This window comes from Mirounga angustirostris, unplaced genomic scaffold, assembly GCF_029215605.1.
Source record: "Mirounga angustirostris isolate CCGP_5_RB_7025 unplaced genomic scaffold, mMirAng1.0.hap1 SCAF_17, whole genome shotgun sequence".
Lineage (NCBI taxonomy): Eukaryota > Metazoa > Chordata > Mammalia > Carnivora > Phocidae > Mirounga > Mirounga angustirostris.
In genome coordinates, this window is record NW_026991725.1 from 51572585 (window position 1) to 51597940 (window position 25356).

Below are 25356 nucleotides of genomic sequence, written 5' to 3' on the forward strand. Positions count from 1 at the left end.
AAGATGTGCTATTGTTCTCATTTCTTTGTTACCTCAGGCTGTGTTTAAGAGTAGTGAAGATCGTTATTACCATTATAGAATTTACACTGCAGTCTATAAAGTGCTCTGTATATGTATTGTCATTTACTCTTTGTCTTTCAAGAAAATTCTTATGGAAGTCTTTCTTGTCATTTTCAACTCCAGACAGGGGTGGTTATTGTCCAGATTAGGTCTTTAGGGCTTTTTGAAGAGAGCCCTGGGACCCTGCAAGGTTACCACTGGCCATAAGGATTAGCAAAGGCTCATGGCTGTTTTTCAGGCACTACTGAGAACCCAGATCCTATGCTCTTATAATCGAAAATACCGTTCCGTCTAAAAATAAAACCTAGAGGAAGAGCTCTCTCCAGAGGGAGCAAAATTTGAGGCTCACAGAGCTAGTGGAACAGTCTGATTTATATACCATAGACTGTATTATATAGTGTATGTTACATTATATACATATAATATATTTTATGGTGCATTAACTCTTCCCCCCCCCCAAAAAAAATCCTATCAGTCCATATGCTTTTATTTTCAAACCAACTCTGGGAGATTGCAAAGCTGGTTGTACAGATGAGGAGACATTTGTCCAAAGTCACCCCATAGATTTAGAACCAGAACTTTCGTCTCTGGTCCCCCAGAAACAAGTTCACCACATGATCCCGCTGAGGAATGTGCTGGAAGGAGAAGCATGGTGTTAAGATAGGCAGGTGCCTGGCACTGAAACCAGTGGCTCTCTCCACAAAATGTTCCCCCTGCCTGAAGCTTTCTTCATACAGAACAGCCACCTGCACTGGATTCGGATTGGAAGGGCTTTAGATCAGGAGAGGGGAAGATTCGGCAAGCCGAGCACACGATTGGCTGGGAGTCAAGAACAGGATGAGGCCTGGGGTTTGCAGAGGAACCTCTGACTCAGTGGAATGCCAACCTCTGCAGAAGGTTCTGGTCTTAACACATAGATTGGAGCCTGACACCGTGGAATGTCCCAGGCACAGAAAATGTTCTAAGTGTTATGTTTGGTTACGTCAAAATCTTGTGTCTAACAGCAGGGCTGATTACTTTCTAACATTAAAAAAAAAAAATGTAACGTATCTACATTTATTATTTTTCCAAACTTGGGAGGTACTGGTACAGTTTATTAATGAAAGACGTAAGGCATATAACATACATGGGTATATAACACGTATATACTCACATATCTTCATATATATACTTACATATACCACTCTTAATATGTAGCAGTTTATATATATAATAGTGTGAGTGTATAAGGTATAGTCTTGTACTGTCTATTGTATACATATATTTAGACTATATATATCATATGAAAGGTCAAAGATTCAGTCTTTGGGGTGTTCTGTCTGCTGCAGAAAAATTGAAAGAGAAACCGGAAACGTTCAACCAAAGGAGAATGTTTAAATCCACTCACAATGGGATAGAGCATGCACATTAAAGAGGGTGCTTCTGGGGCACCTGGGTGGCTCAGTCGTTGAGCATCTTCCTTCAGCTCAGGTCATGATCCCGGAGTCCTGAGATCGAGCCCCGCGTCGGGCTCCCTGCTTGGCGGGGAGCCTGCTTCTTCCTCTCCCACTCCCCCTGCTTGTGTTCCCTCTCTGGCTGTCTTTCTCTCTGTCAAATAAATTTAAAAAATCTTTAAAAAAAAAAAAAAAAGACTCTCTTCTTCTTCCTCTGCCCCTCCCTCCACCTCTGCATGTGCTCTCTCTGAATAAATAAATAAATCTTAAAAAAAAAAAAAAAAAGTGTAGAGGTGCCCAGGTGGCTCAGTCAGTTAGCATCTGTCTTCGGCTCAGGTCATGATCCCAGGGTCCTGGGGTCGAGCCCCTCATCGGGCTCTCTGCTCCGCGGGAAGCCTGCTTCTCCCTCTCTCACTCCCTCTGCTTGTGTTCCCTCTCTCGCTGTGTCCCTCTCTGTCAAATAAATAAATAAAAATCTTTAAAAAAATAAATAAATAAAAGATGGTGCTTCCGAAGGATCCCTAATGAGGTGGGAAGCTGTCTAGAAGGCAAGAGAGAGGCTTCAGTATTCAACTATCCTACAATCCCAATTCTTGGGAAATTGTAGAATAGGTATTTTATATATGTGTGTGTGCATATATGTGAATCGGAAGAAAGAAGGGCAGATATTGGCAGGTGTACCACGACAAGCATTAAACATGTGCATTACCAAGGATTTTGCTTTCCATCCTGGAACTTCTGTACACTTCCCAAGGTTTTCTCTAACGCACACGCATTTCTTTTGTAATCAGAAGAGCCGTGCATGTTCTAAGTGCTAGCCTAGTACGCCACTGGCATTACTGGGGATCTCAAAATAAAATAGACATTCAGAGACTCTAGCAACGTGGAATGAAAATGTTCCTCTTCATCTGGGGGAGAATTCCTTTTCCTTGCCCTCATAAAACACGCCCTTTGCTCCAAGCCTTACTTTCCCTTTGTTACCAGTTCTCCAGGGAGTCTCTGGACAACTGACCTTGTTAGTATCCCCGTAGTAATTACCACTGCTAAAGGAGTCTTGGTTGGACCGTTGCAATTCCCTGTAATTTGGGTATCACGATACCTTCCTTATGGGTACCTAAAGCAGGAATAATAATACCTTCCTTGTAAAGATGGGAAGCCAAGGTCCGGGAAGTGTTGATCGCCTGTTCCAATTCACGCACATAGAAAAATGGCAGGGCAGGACTCGAACCGGGATCCCCAGGCCTCGGATCTGGGGACCTCTCCCCGTGAGTGGGTGGACACCGGGAGGTGTAAATCAGAGGCCCTTTTCTCAAGGACCTCCCCCGGCAATAGCTTTCAAGGAAAGCAGGTCAAATGGCAAGTTGTTTCTCCCACAGGCCGCTCCTGCCGTCCTGGGAGTGTGCAGGCTGTCTGCTTAATTCACTCGTGGCTTCACGCCATGGAATACATAAACAAGTGGGGAAAGCCTCCGAGAGGAATCTGGATGCCCAAATGGAGCCATTTGTCTTCTGAAATTATTGTTTGAAATTATTGTTTGAAATTGTTTATGTCAGTTGCCGAGTTTCTGTTCTGTGCCTCGGGGACCTGTTTGTGATGGAGGGAAAAATTCCCTGCTGCTGAGCAGGGACGACCCTCGTGGGGCAGCTCTGGGGACAGCATGGCCCTGCTGCTCCCCGGTCCTCCCAGCACGGAGGGGGGGTGTTGGGGGAGATCAGCTGCAGCCCCAATAGAGCACCCCCGGAATTATCCGGTGCTCACTGTTGGCTGGGCGCTGCTCTAAGTATGTAGCAGCAGGTGCTAATTTAACCCTCGCAGCAACCTTGTCGGGAGGCAGTTGCCCCGTCCTTACCCCCAAACTCACAGAGGAAGAAATGGAAGCACCCTTCAGGACATTTCTTAAGATTGCACGACTCATAAATGGAACAGGTGGGACTTGGACTCTTGCACCCCCGGCTTCAGAGCCCATATATGTTCAGCTGCTCCCCTGTTCTGCTTCTTGCTGGCACCAAACTGGCCAGAGCTGGCTTGAGCCACCCGATGTTCTCAAACATCCTCCAGGGGAGTGTGCAAACTGTGATTCTGCCCTCTCCATGACATGGTAAGCCCCAAGGCATTCCCCCTGGAGGTCCGGCTTCCTCGTCCCTGGGGTGTCTTGAGCCATTGTAATACACAAAGCCTTCAGCTCACAAACCTGGCAGCTTTGTGAGTGACAGAAAATTCCTTTTGAGGCATGAATTAGTCTTCTTCAAATGTTTTGACAGAGTGTGGCGCTTAGGGAAAGAATAGCTTCGCAGTGTTTGTGTGAACAGACATCTTTCTAAAACTCCCTTAAACTGAGCCATGAGGCTTCATCATTGAAATAACTGCATAGCAATGCTGAGTTTGGCTCTTAGAGGGTTTGAATATTCTCCTGTTTTTTACCCTCCGAATGTCTGAGGCTCGAAGCTGGTCTGAATGCATGTCTCTCAGGCTCCTGAAGGGAACCAGAGTCAGAACATCTCTTAGGATGAAGAAGGATTCCATTTATGTGCCTGGTCCCAGGCTCTTGCATGCATGCCTGGGCATCGTGAGGGCTACTGAGGCTGGTCCAGTCCCCCCCAGCCACCCACCCCAGGCTCACCTTCTCCCCACATCCCCAGACCACAAAGGGCTACATCAGTAACCCAGTCATCATTTTTACCTTCTCTTCTCTGGATGCTTCCATCAATAAATGGGTAGACTGTTGGGCCTTTGTCATTCTTGGTCGTTGCGGCCCCTTGGCCATGCATCAGCATGCAGGGCCGTGTTTGGCCAGGGAACAGTTATTATTGGTACCTGGAGTCAGAAGGCAAGGAGCAGAGTGTGCTCAGGCATCAGAACACACAAAAATATGTCCTGGCTCTCCGCCATATTTGGGAAACATGGCCAAGATCGGGGCAGGAACAGCATAGCCAACCTGGCACATCGGGCCACGTTCTCCCAGCTGGACACATCAGTAGCAGCCCTGCGTCCTCTTTTTCAGGCAGTTTGATGGCTGTGTACCCCAAGGAAGAATGAGTCAGCCCCATAAGTGACTCAGGCTGCTCACGTGAAGGGTAGCTGTGGCCCAGAGTGGGATACTGCCAGGTGGAAGAAAGGATTTTGTTGGGGGAGCCACCCATGGGGCAAGAAAAGGAGAGTGGTATCTATAATGCATCCCACAACATTGACTTTCTGCCCTAGTAGGGACCCGGAACCTCCAGGAGAAGTCTTGCTTGACCAACCACGGCCAACAGCTTGCCAATGTCCTTTGCCTGACAGTGTCCGTGAAGACAAAAATATCAGAGTCATGCGTTGTACCTAAGGTCAATCCGGCTAAAGTCAAGGACTAAGTCTGGACGTGTACTGCTGCCTTTTCTAAGGGAAGAACCTTCCACTGGCTGTTTTATTGTGTCCAGGGCTTGTGGTCTTTAGGTGACACAGTTCAGAGGGGACCCACCTTAAACAGCCACCCAGGATGCTTGAAGTGACATGTGTCAGCCAGGTTCCGGGCCTGCCAAGGTTCTGCTCTGGGATGTGCATATCATGGCCACCTTACGAGCTCTCAGTCCACACCCCTAGGAGTTTAAACACGATTTAAAAACAGATCTCAAAATTTTCCTTGGTCGTACCAATAGCATCCACCATCCCTGGATGCTCTTCCTCAACACTCATCAATAGGAAGCCTCTTTGTTGGCAAAAAAAAAAAAAAGATATAGGGCGTCTCGTGGAACTCAGCCATAGGGACGAGGTTGAGACTTGGAGGAAAGTCAGCTGGAACTGGGGACAGGAGCACCTGCAGGCCACTGTCCGTGGCTCCTGTCCACACTGCATTCTTCTCTCTCCATCAGTCAGCTCCACCGTTTTCCCAGTTCACACGGTTGACAATGGCCACCCCCCAAAAGCTCCTGAGTTTGCTCTCTCTCAGTCCAGTTTCCAAAATTCCCAGGGACAAGCCCGATGTGGCTGGGTCGATGCCCATCCTCAGAACAAAAGCTGTGTGATCAGTAAGAGAGGCGACCCAGTGGGAACATCTTAGCTGCATGAGAACCACTTCCATAGCAGATTTTGGAAAGGCATTTCTTGGTAAGAACCCAGTGGAAAACCATTTGGAAGAAAATAAAAGGGGAAGGTATCATTGGCTTCTGGATTGTTCTTTTATTCCTCCCTCAGCCAGTTACTTTACTGTGCATATCTCCCTCTCTCATGAGACTTGCCTAGTCTTCAGGAAATGAAAATTACACCCCCCCACACACACACACAAAACAAATTCAGAGTTTAACAACTTCATTTATTGATTTGTTTAGGTTTCTCGGGTTAAAGAGCCAGAAAAGCCTCCTCTGATTCCCAAACAACATAGAGCTTCCCTCTCATGGCATGCCCACAGTTGTAATGATTTGCTTAACCTTTTCCTCTTTCCCTTTCCCTAGACTGCAAAATTCATATAAGCAGAGTTTGTGACAGCTTTATTTGCGGCTGGATCTTGAGTGTCTAATACAGTGCCTGGACATAGTGTTAGGTGATCAATAAATATTGAATGAATGAAGTGCATAAATGAATGATGTTAGGGTGTCCACCTGACTGCCAAGTTCGCGGATGAAAGCGTTACCCCCAAAGACTCCTGGTAGCCCTACCTATTTGGCTACCAATAACCATAGTAACACTACTTTAATACTCTGAATCCTTCCTTTCTCTCTCTTCTCTCCACCTTTCCTTAATTTATTATCAAGACAGAGTAATTCTTCTCTGTAATTCACTTGTTTCTCAAATCTTCTCGATTCCTACTACACGCAAGTGGACTTTCTTGCCTTACCATGGATCATGAAGAGTCTTCAAACCAGTCCTGTCTCCCCCATCCGTGTTAGCATGAAATTAGTCATCCTGAAATCTCAATGTTACCATATTGCTCTGCTGTCCAAAGCATGTCCATACCACCACCTTGCACAGGATGAAGTCCAAACACTTCGTCCCAGCACTTAAGGCCCTCTGTCCTTGAATCCCCACCTCTTCTTCAGTTTCATCTCTTACCAGTCCATGATAGGATCTCTTTCCTTGAGCAAGCTGGTATTCTGGGGGACACTAGATAAATTGTGGGGCTCCATGCAAAATGGCAGCATGGCGCCCTCCGCTCAAAAATGATGAAAATGTCAGGCGGTGACAACACTGTGTTAGGCCAAGCACAGGGCCCTGCTGAGCATGGGAGTCTGGCGGGATAGGTCATATGCTCACTAAGTGAGGCCCTGGTCAGAACGCACCATGTTTATTCCACATTCAAGTTTGTAGGCATGTTCGGAATTCCCTTGGCCAAGAATGCCGTGTATCAACCATCCGTCCCCACATGATTCTCCCTTGAAAATGTAAAGGTCCAGTTCTACCCTTGGTAGCCTTCTGTGAATATTTATTCTTGAATCACCGGTGGCCCCAAGGCTTTATTATCTAACTCAAGTGTGTGTGTCTTCTCTTTCCCCACTAGATTATTCATGCTTTAAATTACTGTGTCTCATCTTCTGGGTCTATGGATGCTTCAGCAAATAGCAAGGAACTGTTAAATACTTTTGGAGAGAACAAATTGGCGGACAGATGCATGAATGCATCATCACCAGGCTGGTCTGGTGATCCTGAAGATTTGTCTAGCTATTCGATTTCACCTTTCTGACCACAGGGTCACATGGGGACCCTGCATTTCTGACTTCTTAGAACCTGTCCTGCCTTGTGGTCTTGCCAGTCCTTCCCTGCACTTCGAACATAACGCTAAGAACTATTACCAGAAATATTGAGCTCATGGGGGAAACTCTAGGGATTAGGAAAAAACTCAGAGGTCTGAGCTTGGAGACATACAAAGACCCTGGTCAAAAATGAAGCCAAAGGTTATAAAATGTGAGCACCCCAAGGAGCCTCTGTGATCATCAGCTCATCTTTCTTGCTTTATGAAGGAAGAAACTAAAGCTTGGAGGTGAAGTGTCTTGACTGAGGTCACATAGTTGTGTAGTGGTAGGAATAGGGCCTGGTCCCCTGGACTCTTGTGAGACTTGGAGGGGACATCACACTGATTTATTACAGCAGACAGGACGTGGGGCGACCTTCTAATCACTACCCCTAGGTATTTTGTATGCAAAGCAGAAGTTGAATACGGATGCAGGTTATTTTTTTTTTTTTAAGATTTTATTTATTTGAGAGAGAGAATGAGACAGAGAGAGAGAGCATGAGATGGGGGAGGGTCAGAGGGAGAAGCAGGTTCCCCGCCGAGCAGGGAGCCCAATGTGGGACTCGATCCCGGGACTCCAGGATCATGACCTCTGCCGAAGGCAGTCGCTTAACCAACTGAGCCACCCAGGCGCCCCCGGATGCAGGTTATTTTTAAAATACAGTTCATTTTGGTTTTCTGTGAATTTCTGGATTTCGGCATCTGTCCTCCGATATCCTTATTTAAAGGATTTACATTTAGACACAGGGCATGTCATATATGCAGAACATGGAAAAAGTATAGAGCGATGAGACAAGCGGCAACCGTGGGGTCTGATGGAATGATTGCTCCTTAGTTACCAAGGGGTGCTGGTTGCTAGGCATGGTCCAGAAAATTCTAATAGTAGCCAGGAGTCCATTGTAAGAAGGCGCTGCAGAGCCATGAGGGCCCACCACCATCTGCTGATGTAAAAGAAGGCTTCCCTCTGTTGCTAAGGGATCTGGGCTTGGTCCTCGGTTGGAATCGGGAAATTCCCTGTGCTCTCAAGCTTTTATCATCCTGCAGGGAAGGTTCAAAGGACCAAGATGGTTTGGGGGCACTGAGGGTTCTCTCAGTGCAGAGGCACCGTAATCCACCCCTCACTCCCTCCTCCTGAATAGAATCACTCCCATCTATTCCTAAGCAATATCTCTTAAGAGGCTTGAGACTTTTTTAGGTGGAAATCATAAAAATAACACTTAATTTGGAAGGGATTTAGGGATGATCCAATCCAATGGTTTTTCAAACTCTGCTCCACGGAGCTCTGACATTTCATGAGAGGTTCTGTTTTTATCGTTTGTCCCTGTGCTATTTTCTTTTTCCTTCCATGTAATATTTTAGTTTAAAAAAGGTTTCTGGTGGGGGGGGTTGTTTGTTTGTTTGTTTTAAGTTTGAGAGCACCTAATTCTCATTTAGTCCATCTCTCCCTTCCTGGGTAAGGAGGCTGGGACCCAAAGAGGTGGATTCCTTTGTGTTAATTACTTTGAAGTAGTGTTGGAAGGAGTCCTTAAGTTCACTCAGCAAAATTGGGAGGCTTCTTTTCACCTTCCTGCATAGTCAAGGTAGAGCCATTTCTAGACGGACTAGAAACCGTGGCCCATTGGAAGAAGGAGAGGACGATGATTCTGTGGACAGTGAATATATGGTTAGTACAGTGAGTACATGTCTTTTATTTAGCATGCACCATTTTGGGGGTAATTTTCGAATTATTTCGCCCCTCCTTAAGACAGTTGACTTGCTAACTATAGAATAAACAGAAGTTATTTTTTGACTTTGATAAAGTTTAAGTACAAATTAATTTAGGATTCAGAAAAAGAATCTCGTTAGACCACGCCTTCTGTTGTTCCTTTACAAAATATGACTGCGCTTAGAGGCTTACAGAGGGGGTAGCAAGCGGACTGCATGGAGACCAAAGGCCAAGAGAGGCCAAGGGGAAATGGCTTAAGAAAAAAATGGAGGATAAGGTAGGAACAAACAAACAGTTGAGTGGAAGGCGTGTATTCAAATATGAATAACATAATGGTCTTAAGAAGGCAGCTTATCCACATGGGAGAAGTAACAAGTAAGGATGATGTTCTTAGCAATGATGATTTCTTGAGATGGACCAAATCCAGTGATGATTGGACAAATGATTTCTTGAGATGGGCCAAATCCAATGATGATTGGACCAATGATGATTTCTTGAGATGGACCAAATCCAAGGTTTAATCCACAGGTCCCACCAATGCCTTTGGGGTTCTTTGGATGATAACAATTACTTGGGCCCATGGAGTATTCTAGATGGAAGATAACATAAATAAGAAGCAACAATTGCCAAAGAATTGAGAAACAGCAAGATACCTAGTGTTGTTGTTTAGGGACAGTAATGTTGCCAGAAGTACTGAAAAGTTTCTTCCACCCAATGGAGGAGAAAGCAGCTGTTTTCCACCTTGAGTGGAAGTAGGAGAGATTTCCAGATTTCAGTGGGACTTGCCGGTTTTGCCAACAACACAGCCCAAACTGAAGCCTGGGTGGGTAGTAACCCTGTTTATTAGAGGAAGAAACGTAGCTCGATCATTCTGGTCCCTAGTTTTCTGCTTCTAAATTATCTAAACAGTTGAGCAAATAGATTCATTCTGAAATTCTTACAACACAACTTTCATATGAAAATTGGTTTCATTTCTTTACTTTTTTTTTTTTACTTTCCTCTTTCTCCCTTCCTCCCCTCACCGCCCCCTTTCCTTAGAATCCCCTCCATATTGAGCCTAGGGAGACACATAGCCCGTGAAATGGCCAAAAGCATAGCTTTATAAATCCAGAGCCTCTGTCAAGACACTCGGCCTCTTATTTCCCTCTTGGGGCAGAACCTAGTTGTGGCATGATTTAACACCTCTCTCATTTTCTATTAAATACACATGAATTAATAGTCTTCACTGGAATAGATATTTATACACACAAATAGTCTCACAGTAAAAAAAAATAAACCTGTTTTCCTACCATCATTTCTTTTTTTACTTCTTCTTTCTACCTTTCTTCCCTGCTTGTTTTCTCTTCTTTCATCTGCTTCTCTTTGTCTGGAAAACCCTCGGTACATTCAGAATTGATTCATACTCCGATTTCATTGGATTAAACTTGCCCTACCTGTTGCATGTTAAACATTTATAGGAATACCTGGTGCTCCTGTCTTAATGTGATATGTTGCCTCTGTTGCTGATGTGAGTAGAAGCTGCTTTCCACTTTTTGTTCTCTTAAAACCTTGCATTCTGAAGGCTTGGTTTCAGAGATCTAGACTAGGGGGTTCAAAGTATCCCAAATTAGACTCCTACACCCTATAAAGTGGATATTTAATAAGTCAGATAAATCCAGCCTGCCACCAAACAGACAAAAATATTGAGGTCAGAATGAAAAGAATGAGTAAAAAGGAGTAGGTTCAAGGTTATGCAAGTCTGTATTACATGACAAACATAGTATCGAAAATCCATTTGATATAGAAATTATGTCATAATAACTAGTTAACAATTTGAAAAAGTAATTAGAGTCTTTTCTAATACTATGTACTAAAATGTGATGCATTGCAAAGTCAAATGCAAAACCAAAACCAGAAAAATGTAAGAACATTTAAGTGAATATATGATCTGGATATGGAGATCTAAGTATGTACCAAAGATAGAATGCATAAGTTTTTTAAAAAGGATTGCTATAGAAATGTTAAATGCCAAAATCATCACAAACAAGATTGAATGGCAAACTAAAACCAGGGGAAATTTACAACACAGAGGACTATATTTAATGTGCTTTAAATATAAATAGCTCTCCCAAATCTATAAGGAAAAAAAAATGGAAACATTTGCAAAGAATGTTACCAGGCAATTCACATAACGAAAGATATGAATATCAACAAATCTATGAAAACATGTTTGACTAATTAAGAAATGTAATGGGATACCATTATTACTTATCAAATTAGCGAAGCTTTTTTTCTTCTTTAATAATGTCATCCATTGTTAGTAAGGGTGTTGACCAAGAAGAAGAGGCTAATTTGGGATCTTAGAGATTGCAAAGAACCAAACTCAAAAGTGTGCTCTAAATCGTGAGCAGGGAGTAGGCTTATAAAGGCAAAAACCACAAGGTTACATAACTTGTTTTGAAGGAATTATGATTGGTGCTGACAGAGTTAAACTGACTACTGCATGATTGGCTATTCAGCGACCAGATGCTGTATTATCTCTGTTCCTGTCCAAAGTAGAAGGATGTGTTCCAGGAGGTAGTGGAGGTGCAACTGACAAAAGTCAAAAGTCCACAGTGTTCCAAAAATTGAAACAGGAGATGTGCACAGGCCTCTTTCCTCAATGTCCTCCTGCCCTGTTCTGAAAGACTCTCTTAGCAATGCTTACAGCACTTTGGAGTTCTCTTTCACAGGGGTGGAGAGAAATGGGGGCCCTCTAATAGTCCTAGTAGGAATTCAAAATAATGTTATCTTTTCTGGAGAAAAGAACATGCAATGTACAATAAAAGGGGATTAAATAGATATTGAAACATGGTGAAATACTATGTAGCCATTAAAAATGAGAGTCTATACATACACCCACACAAAAAGTAACCATATATTGCCAGTGAAAAAGCAAGGTACAAAATAGTATAAAAACATGGTCTCATGTTTTGCATGTTGTATTTGCTTACTTCTATTTCTCAAACCTACCTTTTCCTCAGAATTTCCTGGAAGGTTTGTTAAAATACATTTCCAATATATCCCAGACCTGCTGAACTCTAATCTTCAGGAAAGGGACCAAAGAAGTGGTTGGGGTTTTTTTAGTCTGTAGGTGACTCTTAATATCAGGGAAATTGGGAAAATTGGGATCAATCTAATCTCTTCTTTTGACTTATATTGACCCTGAGATCCAGGGAGATTCTGGGGCCTGTCTAAAGTAACAACTGTAGTAGCAGAATGGGGTCTAGAATTGAATGTTCTGGATTTCAGATGAATGATCCCTTTCTAGAACACCAAGCTTATTTAGACTCATGTTCTTAAATTCAACTCCCAGCAACCTATTACTTCAGTCAGGCAGGTAGGAAAACTTCTCCTCCACTCCATTGTTTCTCATTCAGTAATGATCTTTCTTTGTTGATGGCAAATGGAAAGTTTTCTATTTCCACCGTTCCCTAGCAATATGACATTTTCAAACAGTAGCACAAAACTCTTTAAATAGAAAAGATCCATTTCCACTCTATCATGACTCAGTAACAGCCACAGGATTCTTCTCAAACTTTCCTAAAAATGTCATCTTTGGGCTGGACTCAAGAGGAACATTTCAGCCAAGGAGACACATTTTCCACTCTGTCAGGAATGAACGAGCATGGGGTTGGAACATGAAGTGTTTTGCAATCCTCAGAAAAGCAATACTTCTCACCAAAACCATGGCAACAACTCTGTGTGATGCCGTCAGAGCTTGGGATCATTCAGGAGCCTCTTCCTAATCAGAGACTCAGCTGGGCCCATCACCTGCATCGGGTAGGATAGTCACCCAGCTGCCTGTTGGCTCCAGAGAGACAGTGGTGCCCTACATGACTGTCGCTATGGAAATACTTCGGGCAGTGCTCTTGAGCTGAGGTTCCCTTATGTTGAGTTACCTAGGTGGCTAGTAACGTGAGGTGTATGCTTCATGTTACAGTGGCTCCTGCTTCTTCATTTGAAAGGAACCCCCCCAAAATGGGGGAAAGACATTAAAACATAAGGTAGAACATGGGTCCATTTGGAATTTGTACCCATGAGTCCAAAGTCATGGGTGTGAAATGGGCTTCTCTTACTTCAAAGCTTTATGGCTTTCAAGGAGTTATTGGTGTCCTCTGGGCCTTACAAGCTGCAACATGAGATGATAATTTATAGTCCTACAGGATTTTTTTTAAAGATTTTTTATTTATTTATTTGACAGAGAGAGACACAGCAAGAGAAGGAACACAACCAGGGGGAATGGGAGGGGGAGAAGCAGACTTCCTGCCGAGCAGGGAGCCCGATGCAGGGCTTGATCCCCGGACCCTGGGATCATGACCTGAGCCAAAGGCAGACGCTTAATGACTGAGCCACCCAGGCGCCCTATAGTCCTTCAGGATTAGCAGGAGGTTTCAATGAGATGATTTCTATAAAAGCTTCTATTCCAGACCCTGGCCCTTTACAGTTCCCTCAATGCCAGAACTGATCTGTGAGGAGTTAATGACTCCATTTCTTCTGTTCACTCCTCTTTCCGTCCTTCTGTTCACTCCTGCCACTCCCACCTCACTCAATGAATGGCGGCATCCCTGTATCCTCAGCGCACTCTGTATAAGATTCTTCCAGATTTTCTCCTTCCCGATTTGCACCACCTGGATCCCTGACTTGGCCAGCATTTAGACAGCATGACTTTTTAAAGTTATACGTTATTGTTCCCACTGCAAACAGTTCCCCTTTCTCCTCCAGATTCTGTAACCAGAACCAAACAGGTGGGCTTTCACCTGAAGCTGCCATCATCAATTTAACACAGAAAGGTATTTTATATAGTTTAGAAAGTGGTTAACTCATTACTGCCATCCCAACAACCCTGTGCAATTTGTTCTTATGATTTATTAGTGATAGGAATATTGCTATATACAGATGAGAAGGCTAAGACTCATAGACACAGTGACTTGTCTAAGGTCACACGGCATGGTGGAATCAAAATTAGGTCTCTGTTTTCTGTTCCCAGCTCCCTTGCTCCATCAATGCTTCCTCTCCTGGGCATAGGTGAGTGACATGTTCTGGTTGCAGTCTGATGCTGTGTAAAGATATTGTAGCTCCCATTCTTGAATTGGGTGCCTGGTCCCAGCTGCACATAGGCAGCTATTCCTGGTCCTGTGCTATACTTGATCCAGAAGTTTCCATATATTCTTTAATCATCTTCAGACAGGGGGCTGTTGCTCTAACTGGATGGTGTTCACACTTTACAAAATAGTAAAGGAACTTACTCTTCTTTTGGGAAGGTAGGTGCTTAGGATGATGGTAGAACTTGCTACTCTGGTCCTGAAGTTTATTTGGTGGGGGGGAGGAGACAGGTTAGGGTAGTCGCAAAATATTTATTTAAAAAGGATAATAGAAGGGCGCCTGGGTGGCTCAGTTGGTTAAGCAACTGCCTTTGGCTCAGGTCATGATCCTGGAGTCCCTGGATCGAGTCCCGCATCGGGCTCCCTGCTCGGCAGGGAGTCTGCTTCTCCCTCCGACCTCCCCCCTTTCATGCTCTCTCTCTCTCTCTCAGTCTCTCTCTCTCAAATAAATAAATAAAATCTTTTAAAAAAATAAAAATTTTTTAAAAATTAAAAAAAAAAGGATAATAGAAGATTTCTTTGTATCAGACCTGAAAGCCTATCGTTAAGTCTACAATAACTTAAATAGTGTAGTCCTGGGGACAAGAATAGCCAGACAGATGAGGAAATCAGAATTGAGAGTCCCGGACTTCTCAGGAAAGAAGCAACTTAAGTGCAAACATATGACTCCCAATTCTGACAAGGGCCAAAAGAATGCAAAAAAAAAAAAAAAAAATGCTTTGGTTGTGAAAGCTACGAAAGATTGACACCCTAAAGGCCTGAACCATAAGAGAACATACTGAGGTGACAAAGACACCAAGAACTTCCTTCCCTTCACCTGTCAAAGATAACCATATGGCCTCCAAAGAAGTGAAGAGGGGACTTGATGTCACTTATAGGTGGTTAGAAGTGGGAGTGGGGGATGGGGGAGCCTTGGGCCAAGAAATCAACCCTCTGCTTAGAGTATTTTTAGCTACGGTGGATCAGTGGAGGTTTGCCAAGAGCTCTGGGGACACAAAAGGCTCCAGCCAGCTTGAAAGCAGGGAGGGAGGGACTGCCCAGGGAAGCACACAGAGGCAGTCCAGGAAGGAGGCCAGTGCTGACCAAGGGCAGCTGTGCCCACAGGGAAAGCCTGCTTCACCAAGCGCAAGGTTTCTGCCCGAAGGGTCATTTAGCTCCCACCTCCAGCATCAGAGCTCTGCCAAACTTGGAGAAGAAGCCACCCAGGGACGAGTTAGATCCACTGCCAGGATCCTCCTGGCCTTGGCCCTCTGGCCGTTTTCTGTAGGCCTGGAGCACTGACCTGGCAGCCAGGCCTCCAGCTTCGGTGGAGAGCAGGATTACAGCATGATAAGAGCGGCCAGGCAGCGGGCCGTGGGCAACCTGCCACCCTTCACTAGTGAGAAGAAAATCAGAACAACCTTTCAGGAGAGCTATTTGTCTTACGGACCACAAGCTTTCAAATTTGACATGTCCAGAACCCAAACAACTCCACTTCTAGGAGTGTATCCTAAAGCCTAACTGAGGATGTGGCCCTAAATTGACTACAGAGCGTCCTCTGTTATAAAAGACTAGAAACAAAGTAAATATTTAATAGTAGGCATTCGGTTCAATAATGTACAGAATAACCAAAAAATGGAAGACGCAGCTACCAAAATAGTGTCTTTTGAAGAGTATTAAATTATATGGAAACATACCTGTGATGTGTTACTAATAAAAATCAGTTAAGGAAGGAAGAATTTATAATGTGATCCCACATAAACATCTAGGGAAAAGGACCTCAAGGATATGAATCAAATATGAATAATAGTTAGCTCTAGTTCAGGAATAAGTATTTTTTTTCTGGAAGCTTTTCTCTATTTCGCAATGTGTCTACATCGAGTACATATTGATTTTGCTTTCTAGTCTTTTACCCCTTTGTCTAAGAGGGATTACATTCTAAGAGAACCTTCGTTCAGCTCATCTTGCTTAGTAATTCATGTTTAACTATATGCGTTCCAATATTCAGCCACCCATTTGAGTTTATCTTAATGGACTATATCCTTATTCAACATTTGCTTTATTTTTGTAGTTTAATTCTGTGCTTGTAAAACACCCATAATATAACATGTACCATCTAAAGCACTTTTTAAGCATGCAGTTCAGTGGCAATAGGCAAACATCGACACTGTTGTGCAACCATCACCACCGTCTGCCTCCAGAACTCTCTTTATCGTGCAAGACTGAAACTCCATCCCTATTACACAGTAATTTCCAGTGTCTTCCTCCCCCCGCCCGATCACCTGGAAATCACCATTCTATTTTCTGCCTTTGTGGATTTGACAACTCTAGGTACTTCACACAGTATTTGTCTTTGGGTGACTGGCTTGTTTCACTCAGCGTAATGTCCCAAAGTTTCATCCATGCTGTAGCAGGTGCCAGAATGTCCTTCCTTTTGAAGGCTGACTAATAATCTAGTGTATGTGTATACAGCATGTTGTTTGTCCATTCATCTGTTGATGGACGCTTGGGTCACTTCCCTCCCTAGGTTATTGTGAATAATGCTGCTATGAACATGAGTGTACAGCATCTCTTCAGGTTTCTGCTTTTACTTTTTTGGGGTATGTACTCAGAAGCAGGATTGCTGGATCATATGGTATTCTATTTTGAATTTTTTGAGGAGCCGCCATATTGTTTCCCATAGGGGTTGCACCATTTTATATTACTACCAACAGTGCACAAGGGTTCCAGTTTCTCCACAGCCTTGCCAACTCTTGTACCTTTATTATTTTTTTTAATTGTAACCATCCTAATGGGTGTGAGGTGATGATTATTTTTTCCTGCCCCTCCCCCAGTTTGGTTTATTTTATTTTATTTTATTTTATTTTAAAGATTTTATTTATTCATTTGAGAGAGAGAGAAAGGCAGAGCACAAGCAGGGGGAGAGGCAGAGGGAGAGGGAGAAGCAGACTCCCCACTGAGCTGGGAGCCCAACATGGGGCTCAACCCTAGGACCTGGAGATCATGACCTAAGCCGAAGGCAGATGCTTGACCATCTGAGCCACCCAGGTGTCTCTTTTCTGTTTAATTAATGAAAATTCTCTTGTCTATCCCTGAGAAAGTTCTCTTTTCATTTGTTCGTGCTGTCACCTTAAGTATGTGTTCTTTTGTTCTGCATTTAGAGTCTTACAAACGTAAGACACCACCACTCTAATGTGGTGCTGACATTCCTCCCAGGTTAGGTGATTCTCAATCATACCCTCACCTTGTGCCCTTTTTGGAAAGTTGTTAGACTGTCTGATGCACAGGTGAGCACAGCCTGGGGCAAAAAGATACATTGCTGACACACATGCTTTGATCTGATTGGAGGGACTGGGGGAGAGGCACAGGATGACCAGTCACTGGTTTCAGGCAACAAAGGGTTATTGACCCTCTTGGGTATTGCCAACAATCCAGAGTCCACTCCGGTATCTCCCCAGATGCCATATTTGCTGCTCCTACCTGGAGACTGAGAGTCCCATCCCATAACCAGTGCCTGGTCCAGTGTGGAGAGGGGTACAGGACATGGTAGAGACTGATGTATTCCCTGGGCACCCCATCTAACAGCCCTGTGAGAGGGAGCTTTATACCCCCTTGTGCTCCCGGGCAAGGAGGATACTTAGCAAGGCTTTCTATCACTCACTTGCATATATCTTACAGTGTACTTTTCCAATCCAATCCCATATTCTGTTTTCTCCCAAAGATTACTTACAGTTTCAGTCCACTGAGGAATCCCCTTTGTCTTTCCCAGGACAGGTATAGATTTTTAAAGCTCTCATGTCTGTTATTTCTAGGAATCAGGAACCATGTACTATTTTGCTGTTAAAAAAAAAAAAGAAAAAAAGGATAGAAAGTATAAGTTAGTATAAATTAGAATTTAGATCAGAGCTGATATCAGCACTTTAGTAAATGACAAAGGTGACATTACAAATCAGTGGACAAAGGGAAATTCTTTAATAAATTTCAGATATAGGGCGCCTGGGTGGCTCAGTTGGTTAAGCGACTGCCTTCGGCTCAGGTCATGATCCTGGAGTCCCTGGATCGAGTCCCGCATCGGGCTCCCTGCTCGGCAGGGAGTCTGCTTCTCCCTCTGACCCTCCCCCCTCTCATGTGCTCTCTCTCTCTCTCTCATTCTCTCTGGCTCAAATAAATAAATAAAATCTTAAAATAAATAAATAAATTTCAGATATATATAGTTTGCCAACTCTTTGGAATAAATTAAAATTATAGCCTAGCCTCAAACCATACACGAGATTCCACCTGTGAGGATATCATAATCAAGGTAGGTGTTGGGCTCAGGTGGAAACAGACTAAACTGGAGGAGAGAGTTTGTGTGGGGAATTGTGCTTGTGGAGAAGATCTCAAAAGCCAGAATCAGGAACCACTGGAGGAATCCGTACAATGTAATCATACGAAAATAGAGTTTCAGGGACATCAGTCTGATAATATGTGTAAGGTGCACTGTAAGGAGAGAGCCTGCTAGAAAAGATGTGAGATGATCTAGTCTAGATCGGAGTTGATGGTGCTTAACTTCTGGACGTCCCAGAGACTTCCTAAAATCTGAAAGAAGTCACAGGCCAATCCACAAAAATAGGCAGATACACGCACATTGCATATAGTTTCAGGGAATTAACAAACCTCAAAGACCAGCTTCTTCTTTAGGGAAAAAATTTATTCCAAAAGAAGGATGGTACTTTGAGAAGGCAAAATAAAGTAGGAAAAAAACAAAAAGGAGTAAAAAGACTGTGTTCAGGAAAAATTGTGTTTATCTCACCAGCTAGGAAGTTACAGCTTTGAGAGTGATAACCACCTGTCCTATTCACCAGTTATGCCAATAACGAGCGATGTCTCTCACATAGTGGGCCATCAGATGCTTATTGAAAGGTTGAAGGAATGTGATGAATAATGCCTTTGATCTTTTTAACGGGAAGATCTGCAAATGATTAACTAAAAAGGGATGAGTAGGGAAGTGAGCGATGTCAAATAGCCCAGTGATTTCTCCACATTCCATACCCAAAACTAATTATGCCCTAAACTAATTATGCCCTTTACCAGCTCCTTTTAATGTTATTCTTTCTTGATTGGTAATGTCATTTTTATTCCCTTTTTCATTTTTTCTTTCCTTTCCTCAGATAACATACCCCTCTTTTTTAGGAATTCTGATACAAGTTTTCGTGGCCATTTCTTTGGAGACAGTATCCAAATCAGCCCTGACCCCTGAGCCTTTCTCCAGCCCTGTTTTTCAAGTTGCATATCAGAAACATTGTTTATAATTTACTGGGACTCCTCAAATTCATACTGTTTAAAATTAAACTAATCATTTCCCCAGACTTCTTTGTCAGCATCATTTAACTTAACTCTAATGCATGCTCTCAAAACCCTGGATTTTCACATTTCTGGATTAGCGGGACTTAAATTTTGGAGGCCTTGGCCCCCTTTGGGAATCTGGCAAGTGCTATGGACCCACTCCCAAGAAAAAGTACGTAAGTACATAGTACAAGTACATAGTTACAGATAACATCAGGGAGTTCTTAAATTTCCTACAGCATAGCTGAAGATCCCAACAAGCCCCTTTGATAGTGGTACATATTTCTCTCCTCCTTTTTATCACTAGATTCTTCCAGTTCTTTTTGTTCAAAATGTTTTTTATTTTTTCTCTCTCGTTTCCATTTCTACTGCCTTTATCCAGCTCAGTCTCGGTCAAAATAGCTTAATGTCTAGAGCACTGAAACAGCCTTCAGAATGGCTGATTCTAACAACAGGTATCTCTCTAAACTTTTTCCATCTGTTGCACTAAGATCTATGGTATTGAAATACAAAATTATTGAGGATTCTTATTTACTGTTGAAGTAACATGTAGAAGATGGAGGTTATTTGATGAAGAACTTAGAAAACAACTCATTGTAATCACAATATTTTGATTGAATTTACCAGTGAAGCCATCTGGGTCTGGAGTTGTGGGGTTTTTGTTTTTTTGTTTTTTTTTTTAAGGGGACAAATTCTTAATGCCACTTATTTAGTCATATAACACTATTCAGGTTTACATTTCTCCTTGTATTAATTTTGAGAAGTTGTAGCTTTCAAGAAGTTTTTCCATTTGGGGCGCCTGGGTGGCTCAGATGGTTAAGCGTCTGCCTTCGGCTCAGGTCATGATCCTAGGGTCCTGGGATCGAGTCCTGCATCGGGCTCCCTGCTGGGCAGGGAGCCTGCTTCTCCCTCTGCCTCTGCCTCTCTCTTTCTCTCTCTCTCTCTGACTCTCATGAATAAATAAATAAAACATTTTTTTAAAAAAAAAGAGAAGTTTTTCCATTTTATCCAAAAGTTGTCAAATATGTTGGCACAAAATTGTTAATGATATTCTCCTAATATCCTTTTTAATCCTTTAATATCCTTTTAGGTCTGTAGTTATAACCCATCTTTTTATTCTTGATACTGGTAAAATGTATTCTTTCTCTCTTTTTTTTAGGTAGGGGGTTGTCGATTTTGTTGGTCTTTGCAAAGAACCACCTTTTGGCTCAGTGAATTTTCTCTGCTACTTGTCTGCTTTCTATTTTGATCTATTTGGAAGACTTCTGCTCTAATACTATTCTCTCCCTTCTACTTACCTTGGCCATACTTTTTTTTTTTTAAAGATTTTATTTATTTATTTGACAGAGAGAGACACAGTGAGAGAGGGAACACAAGCAGGGGGAGTGGGAGAGGGAGAAGCAGGCTTCCCGCGGAGCAGGGAGCCCGATGCGGGGCTCGATCCCAGGACCCTGGGATCATGACCTGAGCCGAAGGCAGACACTTAATGATTGAGCCACCCAGGCGCCCCGGCCATACTTCTTTTTTAGCTTATTAGATAGAGTCTTAGGTCACTGATTTAAAATTTTTCCTCTTCAGGTGCCTGGGTGGTTCAGTCGGTTAAGCGTCCGACTCTTGATTTCAGCTCAGGTCATGATCTCAGGGTCCTGGGATCGAGTCCCCACTGAGCAGGGAGGCTGCTTCTCCCCACGCCCCTCCCCCTTCTCTGTCCATGCAAGTGTGATGCCTGCACATACTGTCTTCTCTCTCTCAAATAAATTAATGTAAAAAAAAATCTATCTTTTGTCTAACATAAGCACTTAAAACTCTAAAGTTTCCCTCTAAGCACTGCGTTAGCTGTATCCCATAATTGTAGTTGTGTATATGCATTATCAGTCAATTAAAAATATTTTTAATTTCCCTTGTGATTTCTTCTTTGACCTACAAATTATTTAGAAGTGTATTGTCAAATATTTTCCTAAATAACATATTGCCTTTGATTTCTAATTACTTCCAATGTGAACAGAGAACATACTGTATATGAGTTTAATCTTTAAAAAAAAAAGTGTATTGAAATTTGTTTTATGGCCTAGTATATCTCGGTGAATGTAATAAGTGAACCTTAAAAGAATGGTAAATTTTAAGTTATTGAACACAGTGCTCTATAAATATCAGTTAAATCAAGATGACCGATAATTGTTCAAATCCCAATGTCATCAGTGATTTTTTTTAAAAATCTAGTTCTATCAAATGTTGAGAAAGGAATCATAGAATCTACTATGATTTTGAAATTGTCTGTTTGTCCCTCTCATTCCGTCAGTTTTTGCTTCATTTGTTTGAGGCTTTTATTAGATGCCTATCCATTTATAACTGCCAGGTCTTCAAATGAATTGTCCCTTTTATAATTATGTAATGTCCCTTCTTTATCTCTGATAATACTCTTTGGCTTGAAGTCTCTTTTATCTGATATTGTATGCCAATCTAGCTTTCTTTTGTTTATTGTTTGTATGCTATATTTTTCCCCATCTACTTCAACTAATCTGAGTCTTTATATATAAAGTGTCTATATATAGATAGCATATAATTGCATATTGAATTTTTATTCCTTTTGATAATCTTTGCCTTTTAATCTGAGGGTTTAGACCATTAAAATTTAATGTATTTATTAATGTTTTTAGACTTCAGCCATTTTAATGTTTGTTTTCTGTTTGTCCCTCTACTTTTTGTCTCTATATTCCCTACTTTTTGCATTCTTTTGGATTGTTTGAATATTTTTTAGTATTCCATTTTAATTTATGGGTGTTTTTTTACCTGTTCCTCTTTGTATTTTTTTTTAAGTAGGCTTCACGCCCAACACAGGGCTTGAACTCATGACTATGAGGTCAAGAGTTGGACGCTTAACTGACTGAGCCACCCAGGCACCCTTCCTCTTTGTATTTGTATTAGTTGCTCTTCATTAATCTTTTGCAATCTACCTATAGTTAATATTATACCATTACATGTAAAGTGTAGAAATCTTGCAGTCATAAAGGACCTTTTATGTTACAGTTGTAATCTGTATTATATCTACATGCCTTAAGAACATCACAGGACAATATTATAATTTTTCTCTAAGTAGTTAGGTGCATTCTTTTAAAACTTAAGAACAAAAAGAAAAATCTTTAATATTTACAAAATAGTTACTATTTCTGATACTCTTTAGTCATTCCCAAATATCCAGGTTTGTTTCTGCTCTCATTTCCATTCAGCCTGAAGAATTCCTTAAGCATTTCTTGTAGTAAAATCTGCTGGCAACAAATTATCTTACTTTCTCTTTACCTGAACGCATCTTTATTTTATCTTCGTTTCTAGAGGACATTTCTTATTTGGTGTTGAATTTTGTTTTATGTTTTACATTTTGTTTTTGTTTTATCTTCTCACTTCCATGCTTTCTGGATGAGAATCAGTGTTTCCCTTTATATAATGTGTTGTTTTTCCCTGGATACTTTCAGGATTTACTCTTTATCTTTAGGTTAGTCATTAGATTATGATGTATCTAAGGGTGGTTTTCTGTGAATATGTCTGGTTTGGGTTTGTTGACCTTTTGGAATCTGTGAATTTATGTCTTTTAAAAGATTTGGGAAGTTTGGGGCTATTATTACTTATTTCTCTCTTTCTGGGACTCTAATTAGCTGATGTTAGACTTTGTGATAATGTGGTACAGATCCATGAGGCTATCTCTATGTCCATTTTCTCCACCATTTTCCTCTCTCTTCTTAATTTTGATCTTCAAGTTTACTGATTCATCCCCTCTAATATTTATTCTTTTTTTTTTTAAGTGGGCTCCATGGAGCCCGCATAAGATTCTCTCCCTCCCTCTCCCTCCGCCTGCCTCTCTGAGATGAAGAAGAAGAAGAGGAGGAGGAGGAGGAGGAGGAAGAGGAAGAGGAAGAGGAAGAGGAAGAAGAAGAAGAAGAAGAAGAAAGAAGAAAGAAGAAAGAAGAAAGAAGAAAGAAGAAAGAAGAAGAGGAAGAGGAAGAGGAAGAGGAAGAAGGAGGAGGAGGAGGGAAGAAGAAGAGGAAGAGGAAGAGGAAGAAGGAGGAGGAGGGAAGAAGAGAAGAAGAAGAAGAAGAAGAAGAAGAAGAAGAAGAAGAAGAAGAAGAAGAAGAAGAAGAAAGGAAGAAGGAAGGAAGAAGGAAGGAAGAAGGAAGAAAGAAGAAGAAAGAAAATAACTACTTTAAAGTACTAGTGTGATAATTCCAACATCTGGGTCATCTCAAAGCTAGCATCAGTTAATTGGCTTTTCTATTTAAAATGGATCACATTTTTCTGGTTCTTCCTGGTTCTTTATGTGTAGAGTAATTTTGGATTGTATCCTGGACATTCTGTCTTGTGTTACACAAACTCTGAATTCTTTTACAATCCTCTGGAGAATGCTGGTTTGGTTTGGTTTGGTTTGGTTTGGTTTGGTTTGGTTTGGTTTTAACACACAATCCAGGTAGATTCAAACATTAAGTCCTTTTTTGCCTATGTGCACAGAGGTTCAAATTTCTGTTTAATTTTAAATCTTTGCCGTGCTGCTTTGAGTCTGCCCCAAGGAAACATCATGAAGGGATAAACCTGAAACTTGTGAGGGTTCATACACATAGTTTGGGGATCCCTTCCTTCCCCAACTCTCTCCCCTACATGACATCCTCCTCAATCTGTGGTGGTCAGCCATGGTTGTCCAGGTACCTTTCTCTGATTTCTCTGGCCAGAAAGATGAGCATGTTTTCTATTAGAGTTTTATTTGCCTGTGACCTGCCACTTCATGACTCCAGGTCAGCCTCAGTTTCCCCCAAATAGGGAACTCACCCCCATGCAAGTCACTTCTCCAAATCTCAACTCCCCTCTACAATCTGCCTGATTTTGTTTCCTGTTCAGAATCTTCAGGTAGTTATAGCTCATATTTTGTTCAGAGTTTACAGCTTTTATTAGTGGGAGGGTTGTTCTGAAGGAGGGCTTAAATAACAAACTCTCATATCATTTTCATTTATTTTGTCTTCTTTATTGTCCAGTCCTAACTTGGAGTAAAACGAGACTATGGTGAAGCGCAGTCTAGCAACCAAAAGTAGTTAAAAGCAATTCAACAACATTGCTCTCTCTTGAAGATGATTGATGAGGGTCCAATTCAAAACCATGGCAGCACTTTAAAAAATTATCTTTCCCCATTAGTCTCTCAGTATGGCGACTGCATTTTTTCTGATGCTTTACTCCGAATACTACATCAGCTTGAAAGTCAGCCCACATAGCCTTCCTATTTTTGCCCCTCTTCCCTACATTCTAATTTTCTCTTCTTAAAAGCAGTTCTCTTGTTCTCTTCATTCTAAGTTGATTAGACCAATCCCTCTTTCTGTAAATGTTTGCTCTTTCTATCATTATTCTGAGCAATGTAAATGCCAGAGCCAAGATGGTAAACTTAGAATCTCCCTGAGAGGGGCACCTGGGTGGCTCTGTTGGTTGAGCATCTGACCCTTGATTAGGTTATGGTCTCGGGGTTGTGAGGTCGAGCCCCACACTGGGCTTTAAGAAGCTCTGCGGGGACTCTCCTTGAGATTCTTTCCCTTTCCGTCTGCCCCTCCCCAGCTCACATATGTGTGCTCTCTCTCTCTCTCTCTCTCTCTCTCTCTTTCTCTCTAGTAAATAAATCTTTAAGAAGAAGAAGAAGAACCTCCCTGAGAAAATGGAATATCCATGAGGGAGAGAGGCTAAGTGTCCAAAGATAGAATTTTTAGGGGGAGAGTAGAGAGGGAGTAGGAGAAAATCACAAATGCTACACATAATTTTAAATATAGTTTTAAAAAACTGTATGTATATATGTTTATGATATATATAATCTATTTGTGCTATGGATAGCAGCAAAGTTTTATAATATAAAGTTCAAACACTTTACAGTGTTTTAACTTTTCTAAGCAAAACCTGACTCCAGTAGTCCATCTTTGAAATTCCAAACAGGTCCCAGATGCTCAAAATACCCCTGTTTATTGGTGAATTATTTTGTGCCAGATACTCTGCTAAGCGACTTGCGTACCT

General features: G+C 42.0%; 1 protein-coding gene across 5 annotated transcripts in view; it reads left to right on the forward strand.

The window, feature by feature from the left end:
• MYOCD (myocardin) overlaps positions 1-25356 on the forward strand; it is a 99665-nt gene that overhangs the window by 14791 nt on the left and 59518 nt on the right. For 2 of the 5 annotated variants that reach the window (XM_064583671.1, XM_064583672.1), the window contains exon 1: positions 23367-23526. The exons of the other annotated variants lie outside the window; for them this stretch is intronic. The gene's annotated coding sequence lies outside the window, so the exon portion shown is untranslated. Of the gene's footprint in view, positions 1-23366; positions 23527-25356 lie in introns of those variants that run through there. 5 annotated transcript variants of the gene reach the window in all.